Genomic DNA, 8,467 nt, shown 5'->3' on the forward strand with positions numbered 1-8,467 from the left:
CCGACCCCTAACGAACGGGGCACGGACGTCCACTCGGATTACCCGCTTGCAGCTCATCGGAGACACCATGTTCGGCGCCCATCGAGGGCAACATGGCGCTTTCCCCCCCTCCTCCTTGCGGAAAGGCGACGCAGGGGCGTATGTAAAAAAGCCGAGTCTACCCCTGACCGCCCTCTCGCTCTGTGCAGAGGCTCGGGGGCTGCTCTCGCAAACCCGGCTCCGGCCGAACCATTGACAGCGTCAACATACCAGCCCGAGAACTTGGGACCTGACCGTACACCTGGGCTACAACCAGCTCGCATGAGGGAACGACCAGACCAGCCGAAGCACTACGTGAGGCAGTAAGACCTCGAAGGAGTAAAACCACTCCTCCGAGGCCTCGGGGGCTACACCCGGCGGGTGCGCTCGCGCGCACCCACCGGAACAAAAGCGCAACCGAGAAAGGCTGGTCCCCTTGCAAAAAAGTGCGACGAAAGCCTCCAAGCGAGTGCAAACACTCCCTTCGAGGCTCGGGGGCTACTGTCGGGGACCATAATTAGGGGTACCCTCAAGGCTCCTAATTCTCAGCTGGTAACCCCATCAGCACAAAGCTGCAAAGGCCTGATGGGTGCGATTAAGTCAGGGATCAGTCCATTCAAGGGACTCGATCACGCCTCACCCGAGCCTAGCCTCGGACAAGGGCAGCCGACCCCGGAGGATTTCCGTCTCGCCCGAGGCCCCCCTTCAGCGGCGAACATGTTTCCGGCTCGCCCGAGGCCCTGCCTTCGCCAAGAAGCAACCCTAACCAAATCGCCGCACCAACCGACCAAATTGCAGGAGCATTTAATGCAAAGGTGGCCTGACACCTTTATCCTGACGCACGCCCCCCAGCCGGCAGAGCCGAAGTGACCGCCGTCACTTCACCGCTCCACTGACCGGCCTGACAGAAGGACAGCGCCGCCTGCGCCACCCCGACTGCGGTGCCACTTGACAGAGTGAGACTGACAGGCAGTCAGGCCCGAACAAAGGCACCATAGGAAGCTCTGCTCCGCCCGACCCAGGGCTCGGACTCGGGCTAAGTCCCGGAAGACGGCGAACTCCGCCCGACCCAGGGCTCGGACTCGGGCTAAGTCCCGGAAGACGGCGAACTCCGCCCGACCTAGGGCTCGGACTCGGGCTAAGTCCCGGAAGACGGCAAACTCCGCTCGACCTAGGGCTCGGACTCGGGCTAAGTCCTGGAAGACGGCGAACTCCGCCCGACCCAGGGCTCAGACTCGGGCTAAGTCCCGCAAGACGGCGAACTCCGCCCGACCCAAGGCTCGGACTCGGGCCAAGTCCCAGAAGACGACGATCTCCGCCTCGCCCGACCCAGGGCTCGGACTTGGGCTCGGCCCCAGAAGACGACGATCTCCGCCTCGCCCGACCCAGGGCTCGGACTTGGGCTCGGCCCCAGAAGACGACGAACTCCGCTTCGCCCGACCCCAGGGCTCGGACTCCGCCCCGGCACCAGCCGACGATCTCCGCCTCGCCCGAACCTGGGGCTCGGACCCGACCTCGGCCACGGAAGACGGACTCGACCTTGGCTTCGGAGGAGCTTCCACATCGCCCAACCTAGGGCGTAAACCAGCCACGTCAACAGGAGGCGCCATCATCACCCTACCCTGAGCTGACTCGGGCCGCAGGGAACAAGACCGGCGTCCCATCTGGCTCGCCCCGCCAGATAGGCAATGATGGCGCCCTGCATACTCTGTGACGACGGCGGCTCTCAGCCCCCTTACGGAAGCAAGAGGACGTCAGCAAGGATTCAACCGCTCCGACAGCTGTCCCTCCGCCAGGCTCCATCGCTCCTCCGACGGCCACGACATCACACCAGCTGGGTGCCAAAATCTCTCCGGCTGCCACAACGGCATGTACTCAGGGCGCTAGCTCTCCTCCGCTAGACACGTAGCACTCTGCTACACCCCCCATTGTACACCTGGATCCTCTTCTTGCGCCTATAAAAGGGAGGACCAGGGCCCTCTTAGAGAGGGTTGGCCGCGCGGGGACGAGGACGAGACACGCGCTCGCTTGGAGCCGCTCGCTCCCTCTCCTGCGTGGACGCTTGTAACCCCCTACTGCAAGCGCACCCGACCTGGGCGCGGGACGAACACGAAGGCCGCGGGATTCCCACCTCTCTCATGCCGGTCTCCGGCCGCCTCGCTCTCCCCCCTTCGCGCTTGCCCTCGCGCTCGACCCATCTGGGCTGGGGCACGCGGCGACATTCACTCGTCGGCTCAGGGACCCCCCGGTCTCGGAACGCCGACACTTATCAAATTATTCCCTATCCAACCATGTCATCCCTTAAGCATGGTTCATATTCCAGAAAACTCCCAAAGTACTCTTGTCCCATATTCTGCCTATAACTCTCCTGTTCATACTAAGTCAGACGATTCATTCGTCACTATTCTCACCAACAGTGAACTTCACTGTGCTACACCACATACACTCAGCTATAAATACACCCAGCTACCCTCTCCCTCGCCACACACACTCAACACTCTCAGCCAAGGCAAACACCCCACCCACTCAGTTACTCTACTCTGCCGGCTACACGCGTAGTGTCGCTTCGCCTCCAGTCCACCCTCCTGGTAAGCACCTCCACTCCACCACCAGTAATATCACAACACCACATGACACAGATTCTACTCAAGACTCTACCCATCCATATATCACTATTCTGACCACTATACTAAATATTTGTTGGTATACTTGCTTGTTTGTATGGTTGCTTGTTCATGTTGCATAATTATCGGAGCGTTCGTGCTGTCTCGTGGAGGCCAGATCTGCAAGTCTACGCCAGGCAGTGGAGCCAGAAGCCAGTTCCGCGAGCTCCCCTTCCCCTTCACCGAATAAGCATGGCAAGCTCACTGGATCCCTTTGATGCATAAATTACCTATGTTTTACAACCACAACCCTCAGCCTGTTATTTTATGCATGATATGATTTTAAGACAAGTTATTATGGCCACCCAGCCGCTTGCCGCAATCAATCCCTGATATATTTGTTACAAATGATTTGAGGAAAGGTGTGAGTTTTCAAAAGAAAATGCTTTTCAAAATGTGTTTGATGAAGGGTTTTCACCCTTATCACCTTTGAGTAGGGATGATCAAGGACTCCCTAGTTTAGGGGAGGGCCTAAGGTGATGGCTCAGCTGGTTTAGGCGTGAGCAGAAGGATTGTCCCCTCTTATAAGGACCGGTTTGTCATCTTTCACTACCTGTACTCATGATAAGTACAACCACTTGAGACTGTGTGGGCAGTCACTCAATCTGAACTCGTGCGGTCCAACCCCAGGGTTATGAAGGCTGGGGAGCACCGGGAGGATAAGGAGGGGGAAGTTTTGTCTGGTTTGGACATGGTGGTGGCCTAACTCCTTCCGGTATAACCGTTAAGGTTAGGACGTGCGAGGAAAGAAAGAGATTCGGATTCGGATCTCATCGGCCATGAGATCGCAGAGCCGGACTAGTGGGTAAAGTGTACACCTCTGCGCAGAGTTTGAAAACCTATTCGAATAGTCTGTGTCCACAGGAATGGACGAGTCTGGTATGATATGGCAATTAATGTTTTGTTTTCAAAAAAAAGAGTGCGTTTGAGAAAAGTGGTTTTTAAAAAGTTCGGCGGTTGAGTCGTGAGCTATGGTGGACGGGAAGTCCAGTAGCTGTTTTTGAAAATGAAAACCAGTGGGAAACTGCTGAGATACCTGGATGGTTTAGTCCAGGGGATTTTGTTATAATACTGAAAAACTTCCTGCTCCTTTTGGAGAGGATGCGCTTTGCAAAAATACAAAATGTTTTTCAAAACAACTCTGCATAAAATATTGCTGTTTCTGCAAATATCCTGAGCTCCACATATTCCATGCATTATATCTGATTTCCCTATTCCACGGGTGAAGGTGGGCTGCTGAGTACGTTTGTACTCACCCTTGCTTATTTATTTTTTTCAGAAAAAGGAGATCGGGTAAGAGTTACGACTGTTCCCAACCTTGCCTGTGGCTGTTGGACCGCTGATTTGCTTCGCTGCGTATATCGGGCTGCTTCAGCCCCACTCTGATGATATGTCCCGAGTTGTGGACCAACTCTTAAAGTTGTTCGCCACCTTTGTAGGTTTGTCTCGTTTGAGCAGATTTGGTATCATCTGATGTATAAATGTGTTTACTAGCCTCCTGGGACTAGTAATTGTATCACATTTGAGTCCCAGAGGATTGGGGACGCTTCAAGATGCCAATGATCAAGACAAGGAAGATGATGAGGGTCCAAGGCCGCCACACCCAAGAGTCCACCAGGCGATTCAAAGAGATCACCCCATGAACACCATCCTCGGCGATATTCATAAGGGGGTAACCACTCGATCTCGAGTCGCTCATTTTTGTGAACATTACTCTTTTGTGTCTTCTATTGAGCCATACAGGGTGGAAGATGCATTAAAAGATTCGGATTGGGTGTTGGCAATGCAAGAGGAGCTCAACAACTTTAGGAGGAATGAGGTATAGCATATTGTTCCACGTCCTAATCAAAATGTTGTAGGAACCAAGTGGGTCTTCCGCAACAAGCAAGATGAGCATGGTGTGGTGATAAGGAACAAAGCACGACTTGTGGCCAAGGGATATTCACAAGTCGAAGGTTTGGATTTCGGTGAAACTTATGCACCCGTAGCTAGGCTTGAGTCAATTCGTATATTACTTGCCTATGCTACTTACCATGGCTTCAAGCTCTATCAAATAGACATGAAGAGTGCCTTCCTCAATGGACCAATCAAGGAGGAGGTCTATGTTGAGCAACCTCCCGGCTTTGAAGATAGTGAGTACCCTAATCATGTTTATAAACTCTCTAAGGCGCTTTATGGGCTCAAGCAAGCCCCAAGAGCATGGTATGAATGCTTAAGAGATTTTCTTATCGCTAATGGCTTCAAAGTCGAAAAAGCCAATCCTACTCTCTTTACTAAAACAATTGCAAATGATTTGTTTGTATGCCAAATTTATGTTGATGATATCATATTTGGGTCTACTAACAAATCTACTTGTGAAGAGTTTAGTAGGATAATGGTTCAAAAATTCGAGATGTCTATGATGGGGGAGTTGAAGTATTTCTTAGGATTTCAAGTCAAGCAACTCCAAGAGGGCACCTTCATCAACCAAACGAAGTATATTCAAGACATACTCACTAAGTTTGGAATGAAGGATGCCAAGCCCATCAAGACACCCATGGGAACCAATGGGCATCTCGACCTCGACACGAGAGGTAAATCTGTAGATCAAAAGGTATACCGATCGATGATAGGATCTCTACTCTATTTATGTGCATCTCGACCGGATATTATGCTTTCCGTATGCATGTGTGCAAGATTCCAAGCCGATCCTAAGGAAGTTCACCTTAGGGCTCTTTCTACCACCGAAGCCGAGTACATTGTCGCAGGCCATTGTCGCGCGCAATTGCTTTGGATGAGGCAAACCCTTAGGGATTATGGTTGCAAATTAACCAAAGTTCCTCTCCTATGTGATAATGAGAGTGCAATCCGCATGGCGGATAATCCTGTTGAGCACAGCCGCACTAAGCACATAGCCATTCGGTATCACTTTTTGATGGATCACCAACAAAGGGGGATATCGAGATTGCATATGTTAGCACCAAAGAACAATTAGCCGATATCTTTACCAAGCCTTTAGATGAGAAAACTTTTACCAAACTTAGGCATGAGCTCAATATTCTTGATTCTAGGAATTTTGATTGATATTTTGCACACATAGCTCATTTATATACCTTTGATCACCTCTCTTTCATGTGCTATGACTAATGTGGTTTTCAAGTGTATTTCATGCTAAGTCATAGATTGAAAGGAAAATGGAGTTCTTCGGCAAAGAAAAGACTTCCACTCGACTCCATCGAATTATTCATCCTTCGCCGTCACTCCGCACCGCTCTCCAATTTGGTATAATCTTCACTCATATATTGTTTGCCAAAGGGGGAGAGAAAGTAAAAGGGCTTATATTTCACTCACAAGTATCCGTTTTTGGCGATTCATGCCAAAGGGAGAGAAAGTATTAGCCCAAAGCAAAAGGACCGCACCACCATGCGAGCCCAAAGCAAAAGGACCGCACCACCATGCCAATTTCAAAAAATTTCGAAACAAAGCTTAAGTGTTTTAAAAGGTTCTTCAATTGGTATCTTTGAAAATTTCTATCTCAATTGGTAAAACCCTCTTGAACACTAAGAAGAGAATTTCATTGAGGAGGAGTTTTGTTTAGTCAAAGGAAAAGCATTTGAAATAGGGGGAGAAAATTTCAAATCTTGAAAATGCTTCTCAAAATCTTATTCATTTACCTTTGACTATTTGCAAAAAGACTTTGAAAAGAATTTCCAAAAACAAAACTAGTGGTGCAAATGTGGTCCAAAATGTTAATAAGAAGAAAACAATCCATTCACACCTTATGAATGTTTATATTGGTTTAATTCCAAGCAACCTTTGCACTTACATTATGCAAACTAGTTCAATATTGCACTTATATATTTGCTTTGGTTTGTGTTGGCATCAATCACCAAAAAGGGGGAGATTGAAAGGGAAATAGGGTCAAACCTTTTCCTAAATAATTTTGGTGGTTGAATTGCCCAACACAAATAATTAGACTAACTAGTTTGCTCTAGATTATAAGTTCTACAGGTGCCAAAGGTTCACAACAAACCAATACAAAGTTAAGAGAAAGGGTTCAAAACAAAGGAGCAAAGAAAACCGAAGGCTGCCCTGATCTGGCGCACCGGACCGTCCGGTGTGCCACCGGATAGTGTCCGGTGCACCAGGGTGGATCAACTCCAACTTGCTAGCTTCGGGTTCTCAGGGAGCCGCTCCGCTATAATTCACCGGACTGTCCAGTGTAGCACCGGACTGTCCGGTGTGCCAAGCGGAGCAACGATCGCCAACGCAACGGTCGACTTCAACGGTCGGCTAACAACGTGAACAGTGCGCGGACTGCACGCACAGAGTCAGAGCAGGCGCAGATGGCGCACCGGACAGTGAACAGTGCCTGTCCGGTGCACCATCGGACTGTCCGGTGGCCCCACTTATCAGAGCTCCAACGGTCGAACCCTAACGGTTGGGTGACGTGGCTGGCGCACTGGACAGTATCCGGTGACGCACCAGACTGTCCGGTGCGCCATACGACAGCAGCCTTCCCCAACGGCCACTTCGGTGGTTGGGGCTATAAATACCCCCAACCACCAACACTTTAAAGCATCCAAGTTTTCAGCCAACACATTCAATACAAGAGCTAGTGCATTCAATACAAGACATAATTAGAGTGAATCAAAATCTCTCCAAGTCCCAATTCCACTCAAAGCAATAGTGACTAGAAGAGAGAGTTTTTGCCGTGTTCATTTGAGCTCTTGCGCTTGGATCGCTTTTCTTCTTCCTCCTTTCTTGTTCTCAACTCACTTGTAATCAAAGCAAGAGACACCAAGTTGTGGTGGTCCTTGTAGTGGACTAAGTGTCCCGTTTGATTGAAGAGAAAAGCTCACTCGGTCTAAGTGATCGTTTGAGAGAGAGAAAGGGTTGAAAGAGACCCGGTCTTTGTGACCACCTCAACGGGGACTAGGCCTTTGAGGGCCGAACCTCGGTAAAACAAATCACCGTGTCACTCTCGCTATTTTGCTTGTGATTTGTTTTTGCCCTCTCTTTCGGACTCGTTTATATTTCTAACGCTAACCCTGGCTTGTAGTTGTGCTTAAAGTTTATAAATTTCAGATTTGCCTATTCACCCCCCCTCTAGGCGACTTTCAAGATGATATTCAAGCAAGGTTCACAATATCAAAGAAATGGTTCTCTCAATGGATGCTCAATATAATGTCACTCAAGAATGGCTTCATAGGGTGAGGATAGCAAGGAAAGGGCTTCGAGGAACTAAGAGAAGGTAAAGGCCAAGCGACGGCTTGTGGACTGAGGTACCATTGCTAAGGTGAAGAAGAGAGTACTTGCACTAAGTCGATTGACTAATCAGCTATGAAGAGTTATATTGTGTTGATGCATCAGTAAGGTGACTTGAAGCCATGAGTTGAGCTCATATATGGTGAAATGGTTCAAGTCACAGGCTCGATTTGTGTTTGCTTCAAAAGGTGAGACAAAGATGTTTGTGATCCTTATATAGAGAAATCACACATGAGACATCAATGACTCAAGGAGTTTACTTAATTATATTAACTTGAGTATAGGAATCGTCGTACTATCAAGAGGGATCAAAAAAGAAGGTTGGTGTTGGTACTAAAGCTCAAAATCCTTGATCCAAAACTTCTATTTTACCCTTGTTAATCCTCAGTAAAAGTATGTAGTACAACCTTTTAAGTTTATCTTGGCCAAAATTGCTCTCTGGAAAATACTGGTTCAACTGGTATTCAAATACCAGCTCAGCTGGTTTCTGGACCAGCCCAGCCGGTTTCCCTCTAGTTCACTCTACTGTTCAGTCGGTG

Source organism: Zea mays, chromosome 8 (genome assembly GCF_902167145.1).
Source record: "Zea mays cultivar B73 chromosome 8, Zm-B73-REFERENCE-NAM-5.0, whole genome shotgun sequence".
Taxonomy (NCBI): Eukaryota; Viridiplantae; Streptophyta; class Magnoliopsida; order Poales; family Poaceae; genus Zea; species Zea mays.